We start from the raw sequence: 25,972 nt of genomic DNA, 5'->3' as shown, positions 1-25,972 counted from the left end.
GGCATTGATCAATTTATTGGTGTAGGTGGTGGCTGAGATGGTAGAGTTTATTTGTTTTTTTTAGTGACAGGGTGAAGTCGAGGTACACACCTAGTGTTTTGACCTCTTTGGAGACTTTTATGATGTTGCCGTCAATGGTAAAGGATTGGTACCTTTGGTCTAGTTTGTTGAGGCGAGCCTGGGAGCCTACGATAAACAGTTCTGTTTTATCGTTGTTGAGGCAAAGACTGTGTGTGGCCATCCAGGCTTGGATTTCTAAGTAGAATTCATTAAGCTTTGCGACATCCTCTTCATAGCTGCCAGTGAGAGTGATGAGGACCTGGGTGTCATCTGCATAATTAGTGTAGCTGACACCCAGATCGTCAAGACGGTCAAATAGGAGCTTTGTGAAGATATTGTAAAGTCTGGGGGAAATGCAGGAGCCTTGGGGCACTCCATATGTGATTGGTATAGGGTCCGCAGCCGGGGTGGGGGCGAAGACCCTAGTCGACCTGTCAGACAAAAATGACCGGATCCACTTAGTGGCATTCTGAGAGAATGCAGCAGCCGAGGAGAGGTGTTGAGTCAACCAGATCGAAGGCAGCAGATAGATCCAACAAGAGCAAGATGGCCAGTTTGCCCTTGTCTTTGGCATCATCCATTTGGATTTTTAGATCCAAGAGGGCAGTTTCAGTCCCGTGCCTTGGTCTAAAGCCGGATTGTCGCAGGCCTAGGAGGTTGTTGTCTTCCAAATGTTGTTGTAGTTGGAGGTAGGCAACCCTGTCTAAGATTTTGAGGAGAAATGGGACTGTGGTGATGGGCCTGTAATTTGTGGGGACGTTGGGGTCTAGGTTGAGTTTTTTGAGCAGGGGTAGGACCCACGCTTCTTTAAGGTTATTGGGGACCACTGAGTTTTTGAAGGAAGCATTGATCAAGTAGGTGATGAGAGGGGCTAACTCATTAGCCGCGTCTTTGATGACGGAGGCGGGACAAATGTCACCTTTGCTGTTGGATGGTTTGAGACTGGCGATTATCTTGATTACTTCCTCTTCTGTGACTGGTGAGAAGTGGAAGGAAGGGCAATTAGGGGTGGTGTGGCTTATCATGCTGATGGGATTCTGTTTGGAGGCAAGGTTGGCTTTTTTTGCTTCCATCTTAGTTTGTAGGAGGGCAATTTTATTAGCGAGGGGCAGCTGGATATTATTGCACCAGGCCTTGTCTTTAATGCAGTCCTCTGAAGGGGGCAGGGGTGATTCGAGTTCCCTTAGTATAGAGAATAGTTCTTTGGTGCCAGATTTGGCGTTTTGTATTCTCATGTTATAGATCTCTTTTTTAGCATTTAAGATGGCGGATTTGTAGGTGGAGGCTGCTAAGGCGAACTTATCTTTAGTGGAAAGAGTCATATTTCGCCACCTGACCCCCGGCCCACCAGGACTTGTAATGGCCCGGTGGTACTGGGATATCAGAAGCCAGAACCATTGTTAGTCCGGCGGCAACCCGTAATGAGGCCCATTATGTCTAAAACCCTTTCATTTAAGGCAGAAATGTGCCACTTCATTTTCAAATGTACACATGTTGTATTGCCTCACAGCTCAGTGAAGATTTCTATTTCATTTGCCCTTACTACTCTATACACAAAGGTCACTTTTAAAAATGATTTCCATGTCATTTAATGCAAAACTTCACATCCTCTCCATGCACCCTTCACACCAAGCCAATTTCTTAAAAAGAAGTGCTTTGAAAGTGGACATACATCTTCCTTTATGAAATAGTCCTCTTGCCTCGGGTCAGCACATGGAGGTACAATATCGTAAGCGCTGCAATAAAGACAGGCAATAGTTTTGGACACTAGTGAGGACCCTGCAATTTGCTGCAAAAGGAGAAAAACTGCAGTGTTCGGCTAGAAGAGCATTCCAGGTGGGCATGCATGTCTTGCACATTCTGACTTCCGGAGTAATGTTGGAGATTCCAGGCAGTGTTCCACTAGAAGGGCATTCCAGGCGGGCATGCATGTCTTGCACGTTCTGACTTCCGGAGTAATGTTGGAGATTCCCGGCAGTGTTCCACTAGAAGGGCATCAAGGTGGGGCATGGATGTCGTGCACATTCTGACTTCCGCAGTAATGTTGGAGATTCCAGCTTTCTCCCTTGATGAACATTGCCTTTCCACGTGTATTGTGCCAAGCTTAGTTCAATCAGCCACGTGAGAATACATATTTATCCAATTGAATTAAAGAGGGCTCCACATAATTTGAATTTGGAAAATGTTACTCCATATGTTTTGAAGTTGAAATTAAAACTACTTTGTGAGCGTGTATAAATGTAAGTCATTCCCATTTTAAAACTTAAATAGAAACATACTGCAGCTAAACCAGTTCTATTAGTAGTTCACACTTCTTTGAAAATTGAAATTAGTGTAAAGTTAAATATGAATTTTTACTTTACAGTTTCTCTACGGGTCAGAATGTTATACCTGTATAACACCTTCCAGAGGTACTGCATGGCTGGTATCACTGGGCTGAACACATCCATGGAGTCGAGTGGGTGAAAGCAGGACGGCTGGCACCTGGGCGTGCATTGCATGTTACTTTACAGTTTCTCTACAGGTCAGGCACTTCTGCCTGTATAACACGTTCTTGAGGTACTGCATGGCTGGCATCACTGGGCTGAACATATCCATAGAGCTGAGTGGGTGAAAGCAGGACGGCTGGCACTTGTGTGCCCATTGTTTGCAAGTTTATAGAAAAGCAGGTATTATCAGCTGCCTTCTTTTATATAAAATACAAAATAATTTTCTATGGCACTTGTTCACCCAGAGGTTTATGGGTTTGGATAGCAAGCAGCCATTAAAACAGACAATAAAGAAAAAATGAAGCAACTGCTATCAAAAATGGGGGATGAGGCCTTCAGCAAGCATCTGATGGTCACATGATCTGGGTGGCGTGCAATCTTAGACCAAGGGCATTCCAGATATATGGAGTGAAAAATCAAAAAGGCTATTCCACCTGGCTACTTCTGAAACAAGAGATTTAGAACTTACAATATACTGCCATTTACTGTGTCTGAGGACAAGTGAGTGCCAACAGTCAATATTAACACCCAGGTAGCTGGCTAGAGCACCTAACACAGAAGGGGTTCTGGGAAGAAGTCCAAGTGCAACCCAAACAACTAATATCCCAGTGTTGCCAGGGTTGAGCTTTAGCCAGTGAGAATATATTCACCTGCTCATGGTTGACAGACAGCTCTGAACATTAATGAAGGTTTTGCTGATCTCCAAACTAAGCCTCAGAGGATAATAGTGTTGTGCCAGTAGAATCTGAAGCTGGAGGAGTAGATTAGTCTGGCCATGGGACAAAGCTTAAAATGTTAAGAGCAGGGGTTAAAACCCCCCAGCCACAACAGGCAGAACCCTGGTAATGCCACATATTTTAAGCAGAGACTGTGATATCAAATGAGGTGTCATGGATGCTTATGGTCCATTAGCCTGGAATTATTGTAATAAAGGAGTAGGTGGAGTCCCTTAGACTAAGTAGGATCTAATGGGCAATGGTATCAAGGGCACCCGATAATTCCAAGAGAATACTAAAAGATTGCCACATTCACTGATGCGGTTTCTCATGTGTATATGTTCTGTAGCACCGAGTATACAATGATTATTTAGTGCTAAGCAGCCTCTTGGTAAAGAATTTGCAGAACAGTTCCCCAGGATATCCATTGAGGGTCTATAGTTTCCTTAGGGTCTCAGGCAAAGTGTTCCATTGAATGGGTATCTCAACACAGAGGGTACAGTCTCCCTTCAGAATATTCCAGAGGGGATGCATTTGAAATAAATGATTCAACTAATCATAACCAGCCACTATTTATGTGCCAAAGAAAACTGAACAGCTGTGGTGACAAGGTATCCACAGTATTAATCAACAGACATGCTACCCTCAGCATCACTGAAGTGTTCCCTCCACTCTGAAGCTTCAATTGTAACAGAGATGTCTCCACATGCATGTCCTCTCTCATGGCAGATAAGAACATCCTGCGTAGCAAGTATTTCCCACATTCCCTACCCTGAAATGGACCCTCGCAGGTATGCGCTCTCTAATGGCAGATAAGAACATCTTGCATAGTGAAGTAATTCCCACATTCACTACCCTGAAATGGACCCTCACATGCATGTCCTCTCATGGAAGATGAGAACATCCTGCCTAGTATTTCTCACATTCACCATCCTGAAATGGACCCTTGTATGCATGTCCTCTCATGGAAGATGAGAACATCCTGCCTAGTATTTGTCACATTCACTATCCTGAAATGGACCCTTGTATGCATGTCCTCTCTCATGGAAGTTGAGAACATCCTGTGTAGTATTTCCCACATTCACTACCCTGAAATGGAGCCTCGCAGGCATGTCCTCTCTCATGGAATGTGAGAACATACTGCGTAGTATTTCCCACATTCACTACCCTGAACTAGACCCTTGCATGCATGTCCTCTCTCATGGCAGAGAAGAATATCCTGCAAAGTGAAGTACTTCCCACATTCACTACCCTGAAATGGACATTGCAGGCATGTCCTCTCACATGGCAGATAAGATCATCCTGCATACTACCGTAGTCCCCACATTCACTACCCTGAAATGGACCCTCGCAGACATGTCCTCTCTCATGGCAGATAAGATCATCCTGCATAGTAAGTATTTCCCACATCCACTACCCTGAAACAGACCCTAGCAGGCATGTCCTCTTTCATGAAAGATGAGAACATCCTGCGTAGTATTTCTCACATTCACTACCCTGAAAATGACCCTTGCAGGCATGTCCTCTCATTGAAGATGAGAACATCCTGCCTAGTATTTCTCTCATTCACTACACTGAAATGGACCCTTGCATGCATGTCCTCTCTCATGGAAGATGAGAACATCCTGTGTAGTATTTCCCACATTCACTACCCTTAAATGGACCCTTGCATGCATGTCCTCTCTCATGGCAGATAAGAACATTCTGCGTAGTGAAATATTACCCACATTCACTACCATGAAATAAACCGTTCCATGCATGTTTTGTCTGGTGCCCATTTAGGTTATTGATCTCACTGATGAGGATTCCCACCTGTATGTGTTCTCTGGTGACGAATAAGATCCCTGTTCAGAATGAAATTCTTACCACATTCAGTGCATTCATGAGGTTTCTGGCCTCTATGTGAGAACTGATGGGAAATAAGACCTCCCTTTTGACTGAAAGCTTTCGCATATTCAGTGCATTGATAAGGTTTCTCGCCTGTATGTGTTCTCTTGTGACCTTTCAAGACGTCCCTTATTAATGAAACTCTTACCACACTCAGTACATTTATGAGGTTTCTCGCCTGTGTGTATTCGCAGGTGGGAAATAAGATTTCCCTTCCGAATAAAGCTCTTCCCGCATTCAGTACACTGATGTGGTTTCTCACCTGTATGTGAGAACTGATGGTGGATAAGACCTTCCTGCCGACAGAACCTTTCACCACATTCAGTGCATTGAAAAGGTTTCTCACCTGTATGTGTTCTCTGGTGGAGCGTAAGATGTCCCTTCAGAAAGAAGCTCTTCCCACATTCAGTACACTCATGAGGTTTCTCGCCTGTATGCGAGAACTGATGGTAAATAAGACCTCCCTTGTGACTGAAAGCTTTCCCACATTCAGTGCATTGAAACGGTTTCTCGCCTGTATGTGTTCTCTGGTGGAGAGTAAGAGGTCTCTTCAAAAAGAAGCTCTACCCACATTCAGTACACTCATGCGGTTTCTCACCTGTATGTGAGAACTGATGGTAAATAAGACCTCCCTTGTGACTGAAAGCTTTCCCACATTCAGTGCACTCATGAGGTTTCTCACCTGTATGCGTTCTTTGGTGCTGAGTAAGATGCCACTTCCGAGCAAACCATTTCCCACATTCTGCGCACTCATGAGGTTTCTCACCTGTATGTGTTCGCTGGTGGATCGTAAGCTCTCTATTCTCAGTAAATCCTTTCCCACATTCAGTGCACACATGAGGTTTTCACCTGTATGTGTTCTCTGGTGCCGAGTAAGCTGTCCCTTCTGAGCAAACCATTTCCCACATTCAGTGCACTCATGTGGTTTCTCACCTGTATGTGTTCTATGGTGCTCAGTAAGATGCCCCTTCTTAGCAAACCATTTCCCACATTCTGTGCACTCATGAGGTTTCTCACCTGAATGTGTCCTCTGGGGGGAAATAAGCATATCTTTATTCCCAAATTCAGTGCACTGATACGGTTTTTCACTGATGTTCTCACGTGGGTAATGAGTATATTCATTAGGTGGCCCCTTGTCACACATTCTGTACATTAGTAAGGTTTATCGCCAGTTTAATTTGTCAGGCTGACTTGGTCTACTTAACCTTTTCCCAGATTCACAGTGCAGATGAGCTTTCCCATGTGTAGGTCTTTTATAGCGACAGAAAGATGTTTCTTCTGGCTGAAAGAATATTCAGTGCATGGGTACTGTTCGACCATTTACAGGTGTTTTGCAAAATCTCGTAAACTAGTCTCATATTCAGAACATATATAAAATAGCACTCGCTTGTGTTCCCTCAGGAATAGGCACAAGAAAAAGTCTGGTCTTCCTGCACACCAAGCAATGTTGTTATAATTGCTCTGTAATGCTAGATATGTATTGTAGCTCAGTGTTGCTGGATACTACACGTGTGCGGAATGGATGAAACCCATCATGTAATCTATAGGCTTCTCAATCTCAATTCCTGAATAATCTAAAAACAAATTTGGACCACAAACTTGTCCGCTTCCACGATGATAGGAAATTTCATATTGTAGCAATGAATTGTCGCACTGCATTAGTCCAGATAATTTAACAATCAATCTTGTTATGTTTTTGGGACATAAATCACCTATCGAAGAAAAAGGAGAAACACATTATTAGTTTCAGCATGTTCACAGTTGCAGGCATCACTAACAGGCCGACTGGTTCTCAGTAGTTGCAAAATATTAAGGAGCAGTTATATATTTCTTCAAGTACATACATATAACATTAGTAGCTTCCTGTTTGGCCTTTTGCTGCTTAGTAATCCACCAGAAATAAACTGCTCTTATTTCTAAATAGTGATTTAGGCATTGATAAGTGTGGGTATTCTAGTGTAAATTTTGTCTTTTGTTTAATAACAGTAGATTTCAGCTGTTCAGTTATCACTTCCACTGCTTCTTAAATGGTTTCAATTTCCAAATATTGCAGTGCTTACTTCAAATTCAATGTTCACAGTCATCCTCTGGTTTTCAAATGCGTCAATTCTGCTTATTTCTAAGTCCACAATTGGTCCTTCTTACATCTTCTATTCATAATAAAATTGTTACTTTCATTTTAGTCTAGTCATTAATAATCCTCATCCTCTTTTAGTTTGTTTTTCAAAATTCTTATCCTCAATAATCCTTGACATGAGTTTCGCCACTATTTTGGCTTCTAAGAAGGCCATGTATGTTACGTAAGAAAGGGACATTTTTGTGCCAGTGATGTAAAAGTGGGAGTAAACCCACACTTACCAATGCCTGACTCTCAGTAGTAGTGATGTGCATTACTTAGTTACTCACACAGTACGTATTAAGACTGAGAAGTGCCATCTATTGGGAAAGGCACCCTAATAGCTGTCAGAGTAGTGGATCTCGAATGATAAAATATAATAGAGGTGATATGTGATTAATTTTATATAGAACCGTTCAGTAGCCAAAAGAATGTAAAAGATCAATCATACAGCCAGGGAGAAGAAAACATTTCATGTGGATATTTTAATCATCAGGACAATGCATATATTGTTCTATCATTTTATGTCTTCACTAATGTACATGAAAGCTCCCAATTTCCCGATACAAATGATAAGGGCAGGTGTTTGACACTAGGTCCACAGACACTAGGTCAGCAATTTTATCACCAATCAGACACCTTGTTTGACCAGTCTATTATGTCATTAGTGATGACCTCCTAGTTACATGTGGGCAAATGTATATTGCACTGAACACAAATGTATAACCAATAGCACTACTGACGAATAAGAGGGCAGTATTGAGATTTAAAGAAAAAAACACCAGTCTCTTCCCATAGTGAGAATAGCACTACAACCATTGACTTTAAACCCAAATAAACTCCAAACAAATAATTCTCCCCCAGAATTGACAGAAAGATCAAGCTTGTATCAGACTGATAGAATGACATGTTTGGCAATGAGGCAAAGTGTTTCGTAGACGCCTCCCTCCAAATCCCAACTATCATCCCATTTCCCTTCCTAATTGTTTATACAAATGCAGTATATGGTTGATATATATTTCTCAAGTGCCACAAAAAGTAAAGGTTTCATGTGATTTTTATTGTGTAGTGATTAGTATTTCAAAAAGTGGCCCTTTGTGATAACATGTGTTTCAGCGAACACAGCGCCTTTCTCAAATCAGGGCTATTTCCAACAATGAATGATTCAATGTCACTTGTTTTACAAAAAGAAATAGAGCAACACAATAAAGGTGAGCGTGACCAACAAAGTGTAGTGCATTGAAAGTAGAGATATGGATCAAAACATCAAACATAAAGGATACGCAATTGATTGTAGTCATTTAGCATCATCATACAATCACTATTACATAAACTTTGACATTGCACAAATGTTGTATATACCATGCATATTCAAATGTGTTCATAAATCGCATTGATGAATCATAGAGGTCAAAATGGTTTGATATAATACAAAGTATTCAAACACAGACACAAAGGATGGGGAGTGGGAGGGATGTTTAGGGAATAAATATGGAAAAAATGTACACAAAGAAATGAGGGAGAAATGGGACGAGAAAAATAAATAAGTAAAGTATGCTTGAATCAGATACAACACATTCAGGTACGGCCGTTCTTTTTTGGAGAACCACCTCACCTATATTCCGTATCCGATTTCAAAATGCTTGAATGAAGATTAGTCATAGGTAAAATCCCTCCTAGTGGATTAAAGGAACTTAAATCAGTTATAGAAGCTTCCTAATACATCATTTTTCAACATAATACACCATTTTATTATGGTGTCGGTGTCGCCTGCTTGTTCAAAAAGTACATATAAATGTGTCCTGCCTGTCCAGCTCAAGTTAGAAATCATGTATGTACTAAAAGTGTAAATGTGCACGTATAATGTGCTCATGCTGGTCATGTAACAGTGCTTAACACATTACCAGTTTATACATTTGACCGCTTGCTTTTAGAAGGCACGCGTGTTTACCAAAATGCTCTAAAGGGTCGTCCAAGTGTTTGGTATTTGAAATACATCATTAACAGTTTTTGCACTGAACCACTCGCTTGTAGAATGGGCGCGTGGTTTTCAAAGTTAGCTAAAAAGGCAATTCAAATGTTTGGTATTTACATCTCCCCATTGGGGCTTATTGTTCAATAGTTCACTGTTTCTACTGTCAATGTGTTCACCTTCTATCCATCCACCAGTGCCTCAGAACATACAAGGGCTTACCTGAAAAGTCCTATAAAGTTAGACGCCCATGCGTTCGTGCTCGCGATCGGACACAGGTTTCAATTAAAAGGATTTGTTTGCTGTGTGTTGCTATGGGGATGGATAGTAGTCCTACCCCAGTTTCTATTCCAGCCGCCATATTTTGGGTTAGAATCCTGGCTTTACAATACAGAGGATGTTAAAGTGAACCAAGTTATGACTTGCAATGATTAGTAAGCTGCACAAAGAAATCGTTTGGAAAAAATCATTTGTGCTATATAAGAAAATCTGCTTTTTTTACTGAACAATGTTTTGTGATCTAATTATTGGGCTACATGTGTAATGCATTTTTAGATCTATCGCTAGATATTTCCTACTGTAAAAAAGCCACAACCTCAACGAGCCCCTGTACCCTTGTTAGGTAAGAATTGGTGCAGTCACAGTGTGTGAGACTACGCAATACTTATCTGCATGGTATTAGGTAACCTACCTTTTGGTATAGGTCCGTACTACACAAGTCGGTAGTGTGACTGAGCAGCCAGGCCAAGAGGGGTAACATGTGAGCTGTAGAGCTGCACAGAGGAAATCCGTCAAAACAAGTAGCCAAGTAACACTTACACTTAAGGTTTTAGTTACAAATAATTATTTATTTAACATCAGTTTTAAATAAGCATCGCTTAAAAAGGCAATTCTTAGTAATGATTCAAGTAAGCTTTGGAAATACTTTACAGAATCAATAAAGCAGGTGAATATACTTTGACTATGCTCAATGCACTTCTCCTACACCCTAAAGTGACTTCAACTACAAGAATAGTTTTTGCATTTGCATATCACACCAATAAACTTTGTAGACTCTTGGTTGCAGAAAGAAAGGATTAGGGAAAATAAAAAGGTTAGAACAGTTTCTTAAAAAGGTGAGGACAACTGAATCCTGCGATGAAGTCTAGTTAACCCTTTCCCAGCAGTAACCGCATTCAACAAGCTACAACCTATGGAGGGGCAAGCAATGCCAAAGTCAATGGATTTAGAAGAGTGCCTTTAGGGAGCCTGGACAGCCAAAGTCATTTCGACCACGTTTACGGTTCTGATGTAAGTCTGTGCAAAGGGAGTTGAAATGAACTCAGAAGGGTAAGTAAGGGCAAATCTCGAGTGACACAGTACGACTTAAAGCAAGAACGTCAGTACCCGCAAGCCCAAACAGTACCTTTGGTTAGAAGAAAAGTGGTCCAGCTAGATTCCTACGGCTATGCAGACCCTGCTTCCTGAGCCTCAGTCATGGGAACAAGAGGGAGGACGTCTGGAGGGCTCCTGCGCCAGTACTCTGGAAAGTTGTCAGCAACTACGGGCGCTCTTCGATTCAGCAGCACTTAGCGGTTTCAGCACTTCGCAAACAACACTGATGCAGAACAATTCTCTGGTTGTACTTTCCATGCTCCCTCGGTCGTGGACTCTGGAGAGGGGAATCTGGATTGGGATTTCCTGCTTCTGGAGTGTCCTTACGAGGCCCCTAGAGATTTTGGCCGGATTCGTTCCGCGGCAGACGTTGCACTCAACTATGGAAACTCGACCCCGGGCATTGGGCTTCCGCAACAACGGAGAGGCACAGCAAGTCGGGGATTGTGCCAAAGTGGCGTTTGTCTCAGGGTTAGTTGGTCCTACTAACCCAAGGGAGGGAGTTATCCTTTCCGGAGTTTCTGTCGATTCGAAAAAGGAGGTCAGCAGAGCAGCAGGGCTTCACCGGTACTTGAAGGTCCGGGCAGTTGCAGCAGGCTTCTCTTCACGGATGTTAATTCCAGTGGTCAACTGCCTCTAGTCCCAAAATCCTCGCAGGTTTTCAGATTCATGCACAACCTAGGCTGTCAATCACACAGCAGGGTGTCAGTCGTACAATCAGGACTGGTTTCATTCAGACAAAGGACAGGGGAGTTTCAGGAACCTTCCTCACTTCCTGCCCTTCCAGATACATTGGAACCAAGGGCAGGCTACAGGGCTGAAGCCCGCCAAAGGCAAAAACACACAAATCTGTCTCTGTCTCCACGCACAGAGCAAAAGCCAAGAAAAGACCTCACAAACAGAAAAGGGCGTAAAAAGAAGACGGGGGCCATTTTGACAAAATGGACAGTCATGGGTGCAGTACTGCATCTGAGGGTTCAGCCTGCGGTAAAAAGGACAATGGTAGTAAAAATTAACCCACTGCCATCATCCATTTAAAGTAGTGAGGGTAACACAAAACGTTACATGAGAAAGTACTGGATTGGAGAAATTGCAGTCTTGGTCAACCTGTGGTGAGTCCTAAGTTAGTTTGCTTAATTTGAGATGTGTTGTCAGCAAGTTGGATGTCCAAATATTGTGACTGCCCAATATTAATTGTGAAATGTATGTTTTGGGTTGGATTATCCAAGTTGCACTGATGGGACATTATATACAAAATGCGTGTCCACTCACAACTTTTGAGAAGGTCTTGGAAGACTTGAAAAGATTGTCTTATATCCAGAGAAAACACAGTAACTTTTCTAAAGCTGAACTCCTGGTCCTTAAAAGACTGTTGGATAACCAAGAGATTATTTTTAAACCTGCAGACAAAGGGGGAGCTCTTGCCCTCATGGACAAGAGTGACTACATAGATGAGGTCAATAGACAATTGAATGACAAAGAGACCTATAGAGAAATCAACTTTGACCCAACAGAACAAGTACGGATCCTAATCACAGGGACACTGGATGAAGCAATTGAGAGAGAAGTCATCAGTGAAAAAACATACAGATTTCTTACAAAGGATCACCCGATTATGCCTGTCTTCTATATATTGCCAAAAGTACACAAAAATTTGGTGAAACCCCCAGGAAGACTCATTATTGCAGCTACAGAAAGCATCTTGGAACCGTTAGCAAAATACCTTGACAAAGTTCTACAACCCTTGATGCAGAATAGTCCCACCTATGTGAAGGACACAACTCACTTCCTCACACTACTGAAAGATATCCGGTTCATAAAGGGCTGAGACACATTATTCACAATGGATGTCACCTCATTGTATACCAACATCATACATGAGGATGGCTTGGAAGCAGTGGAATGGCTACTGTTACATTCAGAAACATGCTTCGGAGACAGATTGTTTATACTCACATTATTAAAACTGGTATTGACCTATAATTTTTTCAAATTTAAGGACAAACACTACCTACAAATATCAGGATCAAGCATGGGAGCAGCAATGGCCCTGTGCTATGCAAACGCGTTTATGCTATATCTCGAGACAGAACATGTCCTTAATTCCCCTCACTGGCTTAGACATTTGTCAATGTATGTTCGTTACATCGACGACGCATATGGAATCTGGACAGGTCCTTTGGATGAATTAGAAGAATTTTTCTCTTTGATGAATAACACCCAAACCAGTGAAACAACGATCAATTTTTTGGACGTACAGATCAATTGGGAAATGGACCACCTGAACACAAGAATTTACACCAAAATAACTGACAGAAACAGCCTGTTGCTGGCAACAGGTTTTCACCCCGAAAGGACATTGGACAGTGTACCTTACAGTCAATTCCTTAGGTACAGGAGGAATATCTCAGACACAGAGGAGTTTAAACAACAATCAAAAACTCTAGAAGCAAAATTCACAGAGAGAGGGTACAAACAAAGTACTATCAGCAAATTAGCCACCAAAGGTGAGACGATACAAAGAGAGACTCTGTTCGAATCAAAATCCAAAGAAATTGAAGAACAGCTAGTCAATGTGACTACGTACTCTCTACAAAGTAGAAAAACTAAAAGCATCATTAAGAAGAACTGGTCCATGCTTCAACTAGACCCACAGTTACAACATCTCTTTCCGCAAAACCCAATTTTTGCTTACAGAAACAGCAAATCTTTACGAAACAGTTTGATAAAAGGTGAGATGACAGACGTCCAAAGAATAAAGAAACAACCCCGGGGCACCCAACCATGCCACAACTTTCAGCATTGTGGCAATGTGATTACGGCACAAAGATTTCTCACCCATACTCAGGGAAGAGCATTGAACTCCAACATTCATGCACATGTGATGCCACAAATGTGGTATACGCCTTAAAATTCCAGTGTGGACTTTATTACGTGGGCATTACCACCCGTAAAGTCAAAACCAGATGGACTGAACACAAGTCCAATATTAGAACCCAGAACATCAAATCCCCTGAGGCAGCACACTAGAACACAAACACACCATTGCACAATTAAAGTGTGTGATCTTAGAACAAGTCAAAGTAGCCGCGAGAGGGGGCAATTTACGGAAGAGATTGTTACAACGAGAGATATTCTGGGTTGATAAGTTAGATGCTTTGAACCCTAGCGGAATGAACTCTGACTTTGATTTAATGTGTTTTGTTTGACTTGATTGCCATTACCTAATGCTTCAGAGAAAATAGATTGTGAGTGGAACCACCAACAGGTGACTTTTACCAACTACAGATTTGTAGATATTGATTTTAATATGCGATATGCTTCCTGCTACCATTTGTCATGTCTCACATGACATTATCACTGTGAAAAAATACACTATATTATGGGTACCTCTTATCTCACTACCATGAGTGAATTGAAATTGAATAATGCAAGAGATATGCTATTTTGTAATACACGACCCGGGTGCACCGGAGGAACACAGGGACACTTCTATGCGTTCCGACCATACTGCACTTGAGGTCGCGTAATCCTTACTCCTTATTTTTAGTCCACTCACAGCGAGACAATCACTTAGAATCATGGTGCGACCTCTCGTTGCCTAACTATTAGACAAACTAATCATGGTGCAGTCTACACAATAGATAATACTGATAGAGAACTTCATGGAGTTACCTTGGTTACATATACAGTCTCAACGTGCCCACACCAAGATGGCGGGCGCCATAATAAAACACACGCATGCGCGAGGTCGCCATAGTTACAAGGACACATTCTCGATGTCGGCTGCTACAGACTCCCCGTGAGATGAGCAGAATTCGAATAGCAAAGGTAAATGAAACAATAGCAATATCTTGTTGCAGTATAACCCCTTGGTTAGTGGTATTACTCTGACAATTCCCAGAGTACACACAACTATAGGAGTAACCGCGTACAACGCACCCAATATCATAGCTTTACTCTGACTTCCACTAGAGTATACACATAACTCATTTTAACTTGAATTTTGCGTACTGCTTCCACAGATTAGCTGAAATTTATTTTATATTTACAGAACCTCGAACGCTTATTGTGGGCGATTGACAGGATATCCTCCAGTTCAATACTTACCTTGGAGAAATAAAGCTCGCCCTTGTGGTGAGTATTTGTCTCTTAACCCATTAACTATACTTAGTGAAATAAAAGAATTGTAACCTACGGATGAAACTTGAGGAGTTAAAACAACATAGGATGCAATTTGACACCCATCGTTCTTTTAAAAAAAACAATCTACTAAGACTAATGTAAATGCAATAGATGATATGATGCCAAACTAATATAATAAAGCCCATTTCTGTCTTTCCCACAGAATGGACATCACGTTTTGAAACAGATAACTTGAAGGCCCTGAAGATGAAACGCATTGGCATTAGCTACAGGACATCGTCCCAAGTATTTTCTGGATTTTGACAAAATCAAATTTAAGGACAACTATGTAGAATACATAAATTAGGCACAATTCTACCAAGAACCCCATGGTATTAAAGGGGCACCTATAGATTGTGAATTGTTAGTTACAACCCTATTATTTATATATAACGTTAGTCCTTGAATTGAATATCACACACGTATAAGACAAGTTGAACTTGAATCTTATGTTTATGTATTATCTTATCACTATTATTAATTTGAACTATTGATTTACTATATCATTTAATGTTAATGTTAATGTTAAAGGACATTTGTACCGCGCACTATCACCACCGGAGTGGTCCCCTGGCGCTCTGGCGGCTCTGAAAGAGGGAGGAAGGGGTAGGTTAGTGGGTGAAGGCTGGAAAAGGGCAAGATTGCAGTGATGTGCTGTTGGCAGCCTCAGCCCGGTGGTTCCGTCGGCTGAGCCTGTGGTGTATGCGGCCGGTAGTCGTCGTGTGCTGATGTGCGAGTCTATGTGTGTTTTTGTTTTGTTGTTGCAGTGTAGTGAAGTTCATGCGGTTTGTTGTGCTGGAGGTTTGTGGTTGTGTTTGGTTTGGAGTTTGAGAGGTGTATGCAGAGAAGGAAATTGTTAGTGGTATTGGTTAGTTGGTATCTCTACCCTGGATTGACAACTTGGGCTTGTGTAATCGTACACGACGGGGTGCTTGCGCACCCTGTGCCTCAGAAGGTACGTGCCCGTTTTGCATTCAAGGCCCCTTGAGCATCTAGCTGTCCCCTCCGTCCACTCCCTCAATAACTTTGCATGCTCCTCACCCCCACCCACATGACCAGCGCACCTGCTAGTGTCCATACTTCAGATTGTGTGGTGATGTAAATATTGATTGAATGAACTAATAAGGACATGCAATTAATGTTCAATCTAATTGTTTTAATTAAATTTGTGCACTACCCAATTTATTAAATTCATGCCTGTCAATATTGAAATGTATTACAATTTAGGCAGTAATAGACATACTTTAAGTTTGACGAATATATTTTGAAACCATTGAAATAATTTAAATTACACTTGATGCAACACCAATTGACTGTTAGAACTGGTCAAATATTGACCGTAGAATGACATATGAGGGCATAGACCCCATTGGAGTGCAGACAACCTTTACCCTTTGGCAACAAAGGGTCTATCTTTCAAAGTATCTGAAATGTCGTCAGTCCAAGTACGATAGTTAATTTCACATACTTACCGTTCATGACCTGTAAGAATGTCATTGGCCCTCATTACGACCCTGGCGGAAATCGCGGTGCTAAATGCACCGCGGAGCACGGCGGAAAGCTGCCGATAGCGCCATGGAGGTTGGCGGATTTTCCGCCCCATGCCGACCTTGGCGGGGCGGTAAATCCCCATTCCCCATTTTACCCTTCCCCATTCCCATTTTTGCCCCATAGGGCATAATGGGAGTGGGGAAGGCGTTAATTACGCCACCGTAAATTACGGTGGCGTAATTAACTCCATGGTCCCTTAGCGCCATGTATTTTAACACCTGCTAAAAGCAGGTGTTAAATCCACCATGGCGCTAAGGGACCTCGTACTCAGGCGGTAAGGGTCGGCGCTGTTTACGCCCAAATCAATATATCATGAAAGTAACCCTTTTCCGATACATCTAACTTGTTAGTATAGATACATGAATGATGTATTCTTGGTGTGGAAAGGTTCCTCGGACGGTTTGAATGCCTTTATGACCTGGCTGAACCACCAAGATGAATTTATAAACGTCAATATGCTTAGTGATATGCAGAGGAAGCCTTTTTTAGATCTTGAAATTTACAGGAACGTGGAGTACAAAGTTGGTGCCACTCTTTAAAAAACCTGCAGATAAAAACACGTTACTGACATACAGTTTCCAACCACAAGTCCTAAAAGAAAATCTGCCATTTGGACAGTTTTTGCGAATACGACACAACTGTAGCACGATGCCGGATTTCGACATTAATAGCAAGAGCTTGAAAAAAGAGCATGCAATACAGATAGACAGATTTTTTATCTCAATAAAAGAGAAAAAAGGATGTCAGAAAAACACCTGTGTCACAACATTTACTGCCATTAGTCATTTGCCAAGACACATCATTTTAAAGAATTGGTACAGCCTAAAAACTGATAAATTCCAAACTGCACAACCAAGGTTTGCATAAAAAAAAAGTAAAAACCTAAAAGATAGACTGGTGCACACGTATGAGGTACCACGCAAAAAAGATGAACATTAGACAACTTTATGTTCACTACTGCCAGCCACACAGCCACTGGCCATTTCAGATGTGGGAAATGCTCTGTGTGTAGGCTGACAAAAGATATTAAAGTAATCAATCCCTATGGACATAAGTGGAAATTAAACACCTTTTCCAACTGTTGCACCAAATGGGTGATTTATGGCATAAAATGCCCATTTGGGCTAATTTACATCGGGAAAATGTAAACGAGAGATCAGGCAACGGACCTGTATTAAAAATCAAGTCACTGATAAACCCATGGTGGCACATTTTAAACCCAAATCAAGCATACTGATCTTTTATGGTTTGTTATTAAAAATAACCAAATGCCACCCTCGAGGCAGTGTTCGTGATCTCGCCCTGAAAAAACTTGAACAGCAATGAATTTACAGTTTCAACTCGGTCAACAAAGGCCTTAACACTTCCATCGAATGGGGCCTGTTCTTTCATTAACACCCCAATAACTTTTTTCACCAGTAGGACAAATGGTCTTGCAAAGAAAAAAGGGAGAAAAAAAACAGTGCTGCGAATAAAATACCACAATTCGGCCTCTTATATCAAACACCAAACTTATGATTAAACAAATTGTTGATAACACAGATTTTCACACTGGTTGGTGCAGCCTCATAGCACGCCTTGCGGAGAGGTTGTTCATGCCCACCGTAAGATCGCCACTCCTTAGAACTGCCATGAGCCAGCTAGAAGTTCATCAAATATTTCAATCAAGCACAAGTTCATGAGTGTCACTTGTCAACGGTACTCGTGCCCATCACAAGATGGCGCTTCAGACTAGTTATATGCAACAGCACGCATGCGCAAAGAAAGATCACAGAAGAATTTGCCGTTTTGGACAATACAGATGAGTCAGTGCAAGTTCCCCCAGTACCTCTAAACTCATGGTAAGAGTTGGACTCAGTAGTTACAAACGTGTGCACGAACCTTTAAAGTTCTTTTATCCCCGTGGCACCAGGCGACCAAAAAGCAGGCGTTAAAGTGTGAATCAGGCGTTAAGGGTTAACGGCGCCGACGGCGCCGTTAACCCTTAACGCCTGACTTGTAATGAGGGCCAATGTATGGACTGCGCTTGTAGAATATCTTTATCTTACAGGTTGCCCAGGTGAGGGGATCTCCACACAGAACTGTGTCTAGGTATACAGGGCCAGTATTCTGCCTATTGTTTTAACCAACTGCTTTCCTCCTACATCTATTGTTGGTTACCTTTATGCACTGATTTGTGTGACATTTAACAGTACAGTTGATGCACTTTAATGAGATCTAATAGTAATTGTGGTACCACGTAGAACTGTAAATATTTGCTATTGTAGATTAACCGAGTACAAAGTGAGTTATCGTGATAGTGTATATAATCGTGAACCTTAATTATATAAAGTCTGTGCTTTAACTAATACAGTGTGTGGATATTCCTTTCTGGGTGCTTGGCGACTACACTGTACTTAAGAACCAGCCCGCATCACCTTCTGAGAAGCTAGGCGCTGATTGCTCATCCATTGCTACCACAATAGAGAATCTTGGCTGGGGTCCTCTGTCGTATAGAGAGCAGGAGTACAGGCACCCCGTCTGGTTGCTTTTCACTGGTGGCAGCGGTGGGATGCTTATGGTTTTAAGAATCAGTGTATAACCATGCCACTTAGTTACAAAATATCTGCACTTTGTTAAATTGAGGTTTAGTTGTGTACAAGATAACTGTATTACAAGCAATGGAATCTATTGCAAATGGTAAATTGACTTGGGTGAGCTTAGAGGCTCTCCAGAGTGCTTGTGAAGCCAGGGAGTTAGACTTTGAGGATAAGTCTAGGGCTGAGCTGATAGCTGTCCTGGCGGACTAGCAGACGGACTGTGAAGCTCTTGAAGGAGGGAATGCAACCAATGAGGACTCTGCCCCTGGGGTTGTTACTTAATCTGATTCTGGGAATGCCGCTATTTCTGCTGCCGCTGTTCCAATCCCCAGCACTGCTCTTCAGGGGAAAGCCCTGAAGATTGAACTTTTAAAATTGGAGCTACAACAGGAACAGTTAGCCTTTCAGTTCAAAAAGTGGGAAACAGAAGTTGAGTTAAAGAAAGAGGAGTTGGCACAGCAGGTGGTACTCCAGGATAGGGACACTGAGCACCAGAAAATTCAGCCGGAGAGAGCTAGAGTGGAGACTTCAGCGAAACCAGCTGAGAGTGTCAGGTCCCCAGCCAACAAGGTTATGAAAGATTTGGTGGGTGTGTATGCAGAGGGTTCTGATATCCTCCAATGGATTGAAGCGTTTGAAATGGCTTGTACAATTCATGATGTTGATAAGAGAGATTGGGCTAAGTGTTTGTAAAGCCGAGTGCCTCAGACTGGATATGAATGTATTCTGAAACTGAGTGTGGAAGAAAGGGGTCAGTATGAGTGTATGAAGTCTGCTTTGATTGCCAAGTTTGGCAAGACACCTACCAAAATACCTTTGAAGGTTCATGGATTTTAAGAAAAGAGAGAATGTGTCTTGGATTGACTGGGTGAGTGCTGCGCACATGAACATGATGGGGTGGATTGAGGGATACAAAGTGAAGACGTTTGTTGAATTATCCCACCTCTTGTTTTTTGAGCATTTTTCGGGAGCCTGTTCACCAGAGCTGGGTCAGTATGTCGCTGACCAGAATATTTCATATCCCTTCAAGCTGGCCAGGCTGGCTTACAAGTGGGTCTCCCACTGGGTGTCCCCTAAGCACACCAGTGGGAAGGACAACGACAAATAAAAGGGGACCTCTCAGAAAGCTGAGGAGTCCCAAAACCAATCACAGTCGGGTAAACCCAAACCTTCTTCTATTAAGACTCAAAAACCTAGTGGGGATAAGTCTGTTGTGGGTGGGAGTAAGAGTAATGCTCCACCTGCTGCCAAGCAGGGTCACAGTGGTTCCAGTCGCGTACCCCGCACCCCCAACACTGTTGGGATTGTGGGTCTCTGGATCACAAAAGGGGTGACCCCAAGTGTAAGGGTAAGGCACTTGGAGTCCAGGCTGTCAGCCTGACCTACCCCTACTCCGTACCTGAGGTGGAGGCCACTGTCCTCCCCATCTCTATCAGGGTCACATTTGGTGCCCCTGTAGAGATTTCCCTAGCGTCCCTTGGGGCCTGGGACCAGTAAGCAGAAGTACTGGCAACTATCCCATAGAACACCCGTAGGTTTTTGAGAAGTGTCCTCTTGAATGACCAGCCTTCTACTGGCTTGAGAGACACTGGGGAAAGCATGACAGTGGTGGACAGGACCCTGCTCCAGCCAGAGGACTATGTAGGTGCTCCTCTGAGAACCACCAGGTTAGCTGGTGGGCCTCCCAAATTATCACCTGTAACCTTGGTCACACTCACGATTGGAGACAAGACAGCAAAGCTTCCTGTCCTGGTTCAGATGTTAGGCAATGATTTGGTCAAGTTGGGGATGATCGCGGATGGTCTACCAATGGCTGCTGTGGCAGTCACCCGATCGCAGGTCACACAGGGTCCGGCTGCGAGCCTGGAACACTCACTGATGGGGAAACCCAAGGCACAAAGGAAACGGAAAGGTAAGAAGGCCACCTCTGTGGAGGGGACTCCTTCTCTTTCTGCTGCTGCTGCAGCATCCGCTGGGACTCATGCTCCGGATGGGCTGAGTCCAGTGGTGAACTCAGTCGTAACTCCTGGGAGAGAAGAGCCAGAAGACATTACTGTGGGAGGGGTTCTCAACCCGGAGGACCACCCCGACCTTCAATGCTTCTTAGGTGAAGGGGGACCTTCCCGGGCGGCCTTCTGTAAGGGCCAGAGAGAGTGCCACTCTCGAGGTTCTGAGAAAACAGGCCCAGTCCCAGGCACAAGGGGGAGTGCCTAGGACATTCCAGATTTATTGGGAGGGTGAGCTGCTTGTTAGTGAGCCCACAGAGCATGAACCTGGTGCCCTCAAGAGTTTGGTGGTACACCAGCTGGTCATCTTGGTACCAAGAAAACTAAGCAGACACTCTCTGCCCATTTCTACTGGCCTCGGATGGGAGTAGAAGGGGAGTTCCACTGCAGGACCTGCCCAACTTGTCAGTTGTCTGGCAAGACTGGAGGCAGTGTCATTGCCCCACTTCAGCCATTGCCAGTGGTTGGCACACAGTTTGAGAGAGTGGGCATCGACATTGTCGGTCCCCTTGACCCTCCCACTTCAGGTGGACATCGGTTCATCCTGGTCTTGGTTGATCATACCACCAGGTACCCTGAGGCTATACCCCTTCGGTCTATTACTGGCAGGTGGTTGCCAGGGCTCTCCTGGGCATTTTCACCCGGTTTGGATTCCCTAAGGCGGTTGTCTCTGACAGAGGATCCAACTTCATTTCTAGTTACATGAAAACCATGTGGAAAGAATGTGGGGGATGGGTAGGTAGAGGGTATGGGTGCGCAGAGGGGATGAGTACGCAGAGGTGATTGGTGCGTAGAGGGGATGGGTGCGTAGAGGGGATGGGTGCGCAGAGGGGATGGGTGCGCAGAGGGGATGGGTGCGCAGAGGGGATGGGTGCGCAGAGGGGATGGGCGCTCAGAGGGGATGGGTGCTCAGAGGGGATGGGCGCTCAGAGGGGATGGGCGCTCAGAGGGGATGAGTGTGTAGAGGCGATGAGTGCGTAGAGGCGATGAGTGCGTAGTGCGTATAAGGGCATATTGCGAAGGAGTGCCTGGAGCAAAGGAGTGCCTGGAGCGAAGGAGTGCCGTGCCAGGAGCAAAGGAGTGCCTGGAACAAACGGACGTGCTGCGTAGAGCAGACGAGTTGTGTAGAACGGATGATGACGTAGAGCATGCATGGTTCAGACTCGTGCACGTGGGACAGACTGGAGCGCGCGGGACGGACTGGAACTGGAAACCATGAGTGCGTGGAGCGGACCGGAATGTAGGGAACAGACTGGGTGCATGGAGTGGATAGGAGTGCATAGAACGGATGTTGTAAAGTACATAGGGCCTCATTACAACTCAGGCGGTAAGGGGTTTACGGCACCGTAAACAGCGCCGACCCTTACCGCCTGAGTACGAGGTCCCTTAGCGCCATGGCGGATTTAACACCTGCTTTTAGCAGGTGTTAAAATACATGGCGCTAAGGGACCATGGAGTTAATTACGCCACCGTAATTTACGGTGGCGTAATTAACGCCTTCCCCACTCCCATTATGCCCTATGGGGCAAAAATGGGAATGGGGAAGGGTAAATGGGGATTGGGGACTTACCGCCCCGCCAAACTCGGAATGGGGCGGTAAGTCCGCCAACCACCATGGCGTAAACGTAGTTTACACCATGGTGGTAAAGCCACGGCCCAGGCGGTAACTTACCGCCTGGGTCGTAATGAGGCCCATAGTATAGTTTGGAATGCAGAAACGTTCGAATGACCACATAAACCACCATATGCATACTCTCTCCTTCACCATCACTCAACTAGAACACAGAGATACTATGACACCATTCGGTATAACTGTTCTCATACCAACAACCGCCACATACTCCACATCACTCTATGTAAACACTGCTGGTTTCACACCCCCAGCCAGACGTACTCCTCAGGCCTAACGCAGTCACATCCGGTCTGGATAAATCCTGCCAGAACTAACACATATTCCTGACCCCTCAATCACCACACCTATCGCTAAGAAGCAGCTATTACACGCACAAGCTGCACACATACCTGGTGCCCACACGCACCTTTGACTCTCCCTACTCCCTCTACTGCTCTGAACTTCGGTTCCCAAGGGCGTTCAACCTACCAGCGCCTTCAGACCATACCAATGGTATATAAGGCGCTATATAAATGCAAAATAACATAACATAACCTACAAGTTCTCCACTTCTTACCACCACTAGACCAATGGTCTGTTCGAGAGATTTAACAAAACTCTCAAGGGCATTCTAGGTGCTTTGGAAGAGCCCCTAAGGAGGAAATGGGATCTCCTCCTGCTATGACTGCTGTTCGTTTACAGAGAGGTACCTCAAGAGGGTGTTGGTTTCAGCCCCTTTGAGTTACTCTTTGGACATCCCGTGTGGGGGCCCCTTGCCTTGATCAGATAAGGTTTGGAACCCACCCCTCCAGGTCCTGCCAAGCAAGTGGGGGACTATGTGTTAGGCCTCAGACGGAGGATGACACAGATGATGGGTCAGGCAACAGCAAATCTCAAGGCCAGCCAGGAATTGAACAAGTACTGGCATGACCTTAAAGCATCGCAAGTGGATTGAACTCCAGGACAAGAGGTCCTTGTGATGGAGCCTGCCAAGCCTCGAGCTTTGGCAGACAAATGGACTGGACCCTTCAGGATAATCTCCAAGATGGGCAAGGTAAATTATCTGGTTGACTTGGGAGTCCCTGGGGTAGTCCCTCAGGTATTCCATGTCAACAGGCTCAAGCCTTTCCACAGGTGAGTAGAAGTCGTGTGTCTCCTCCTTGCTTCCGAGCAGGAAGAGGACGAGAGTGAGCCCCTTCCTGATTTGCTGCATAGCAGCCCTCAGGATGGCTCAGTGAAGGGAGTACATCTCTCTCCAGATCTGATGACAGAGCAGCAGAGGGTCTGCAGGGCTTGCCCGAGCAGTATGCCTCTCTGTTTTCATTGACACCAGGCCTTACACTGTGGCGTAGGCACGAGAGTGACACTGGTAACATTATGCCAGTCAAAAGCAGGTGCTACCGTATGTCAGATACAGTTAAGAACCACATCCAGGCTGAGGTCAAGATGTTGGATCTGGGTGTTATTGAACCCTGAACCAGTCCCTGGTCCAGTCCTATGGTTCTTGTCCACAAGGCAAGTTCCCAGGCAGGTACCAAGGATTGGAGGTTCTGTGTGGACTACCGAGGAGTCAATGCCGTCACCAAAACTGACGCGCACCCATTTCCCAGGGCTGATGAGTTCGTGGACACCATAGGTGCTGCCAAATTTGTGAGCACTTTTGACCTTACCTCAGGCTATTGGCAAATAGCTATGACAAACCATGCCAAGGAAAAGATGGTGTTCTCAACACCTGAGGGACTCTACCAGTTTAGGGTCATGCCCTTTGGGTCGAAGAATGCCCCTGACACCTTCCAGAGATTGGTCAATCATGCGCTCAGTGGGCTGGAGGCCTTTTGTGTGGCTTACATAGACGACATTGCCGTCTACAGTTCCACCTGGGAAGAGCATTTGACACATCTGGATAAGGTGTTGCAGGCCTTGAAAATGGCTAAACTCACTATCAAGGCCACCAAGTGCCAGATAGCTCAGGGGAAAGTCACGTATCTTGGTCATGAGGTAGGAGGGGGGGGGGGGGTCAAATCCAACCTCTCCCCAGTAAATTACAGGATGTACATGACAGGGAGACTCCCACTACTCAAACTCAGGTGAGAGCCTTTTTGGACCTCACTGGGTATTATCATAATTTCATGGCAGACTATGGGACCATAGCTGCCCCTCTGACAGCTCTGACTTCACCCAAACAACCTAGAAAGGTTAAATGGACTGAAGACTGTCAGAGGGCCTTTGATGGCTTGAAAGAAAGTCTGTGTAGAGCACCTGATTACAGCAAGCCCTTTATCATTCAAACTGCCGCCGGCGACACCGGAATGGGAGCTGTCTTGTCCCAGTTAGATGACAAATGAAGAGCACATCAGATCATATTCGTCAGTAGACAACTCAAGGGTAGAGAACTTAGGTGGGCTACTGTTGAAAAGGAATGTTTTAATATAGTTTGTAGCCTTAGGCGTTTTAGGCCCTACCTTACCGGGTCTACCTTCAAGGTCCAAACAGATCATAAGCCCCTGAAGTGGCTTATGCAGATGAAGGGTGAGAACCCGAAACTACTCAGGTGGTCCATTATCCTGCAAGGGCTAGACTTCACCATAGAGCATAGACCAGGGAAGAGTCATGATAATGCAGATGGCCTTTCCAGAAGGTATGTTGACAGTTTGGATGAGGGTGTCTATCTCTTGGGAGATTAGACACCCTAACCTCAGTCTGGGGGGGGGGGGCGACTGTGATGCTGAAATGCATCAGAGGGACAGGGCCTCCGTATCGTTGTCCTTTACTGCTTTTTATCGTGTGTTCTGTCGTGTTTTCTGCACAGGAGTCAATGTGGGACTCCTGGTGGTGCAGCTTTCTCTTTTGGTTTTGTGTACAGATCCATGGGATACCCTTATGGCACCCATGGGTGGGGGTACAACCCTGTGCCCCTAGTGTATGTTTTTGGGCTCCTGTGTGTGGCCCACAGAGTAGGGTACGGGCTGGTGGCAGCTCTCTGCTGAATTGACATGTGCCCAGAGCATCCTCCATTTTGGGATGCCCAGGCCCTGTCATTGGAGTCCGTGGATTCCTGATGGAGACAAAATGGCCCCCGTGGCCACTTGCCTTCCATCACCTGTTACCTTGGTTTTCCCAAAGTCCTGGGAAGCCCTGACTCTGCCCCTTCCCCCTGACTGGCTGTTGGGTGGAAGTTCCATATATGGTATTGTAGTGAAGTCCAGGCCAGACTGGCTGGAGCTTTCCCAGTGACTGTGGGCCTCATTACGACCCTGGCGCTAATGGGTTAACGGCGCCGTAAAAGGCTGTGGAGCCGTTAGCCCATTAGCGCCTGATTGCGAGGTCCCTTTGCGGGACCTGACCTTAACGGCTGGTCTACACCAACTGTTAAAGTAGGGACCCGCAAAGGGACATTGGTGCTAAGTACGGTACCGCAATTTGCA

At 44.5% G+C, this 25,972-nt stretch overlaps 1 long non-coding RNA gene and 1 pseudogene across 1 annotated transcript in view; both read right to left on the bottom strand.

Moving 5' to 3' along the window:
* LOC138551525 (uncharacterized) overlaps positions 1–25,972 on the bottom strand; it is a 132,454-nt gene that overhangs the window by 66,018 nt on the left and 40,464 nt on the right. The window lies entirely within an intron of this gene.
* LOC138523115 (zinc finger protein 850-like) overlaps positions 5,221–25,972 on the bottom strand; it is a 197,177-nt pseudogene continuing 176,425 nt past the window's right edge.

This window comes from Ambystoma mexicanum, chromosome 1q, assembly GCF_040938575.1.
Source record: "Ambystoma mexicanum isolate Mex_15411 chromosome 1q, UKY_AmexF1_1, whole genome shotgun sequence".
Classification (NCBI taxonomy): Eukaryota; Metazoa; Chordata; class Amphibia; order Caudata; family Ambystomatidae; genus Ambystoma; species Ambystoma mexicanum.
The sequence above is the reverse complement of the archived record's forward strand: the minus strand, read 5'-3'. Positions and strand labels throughout refer to the sequence as shown.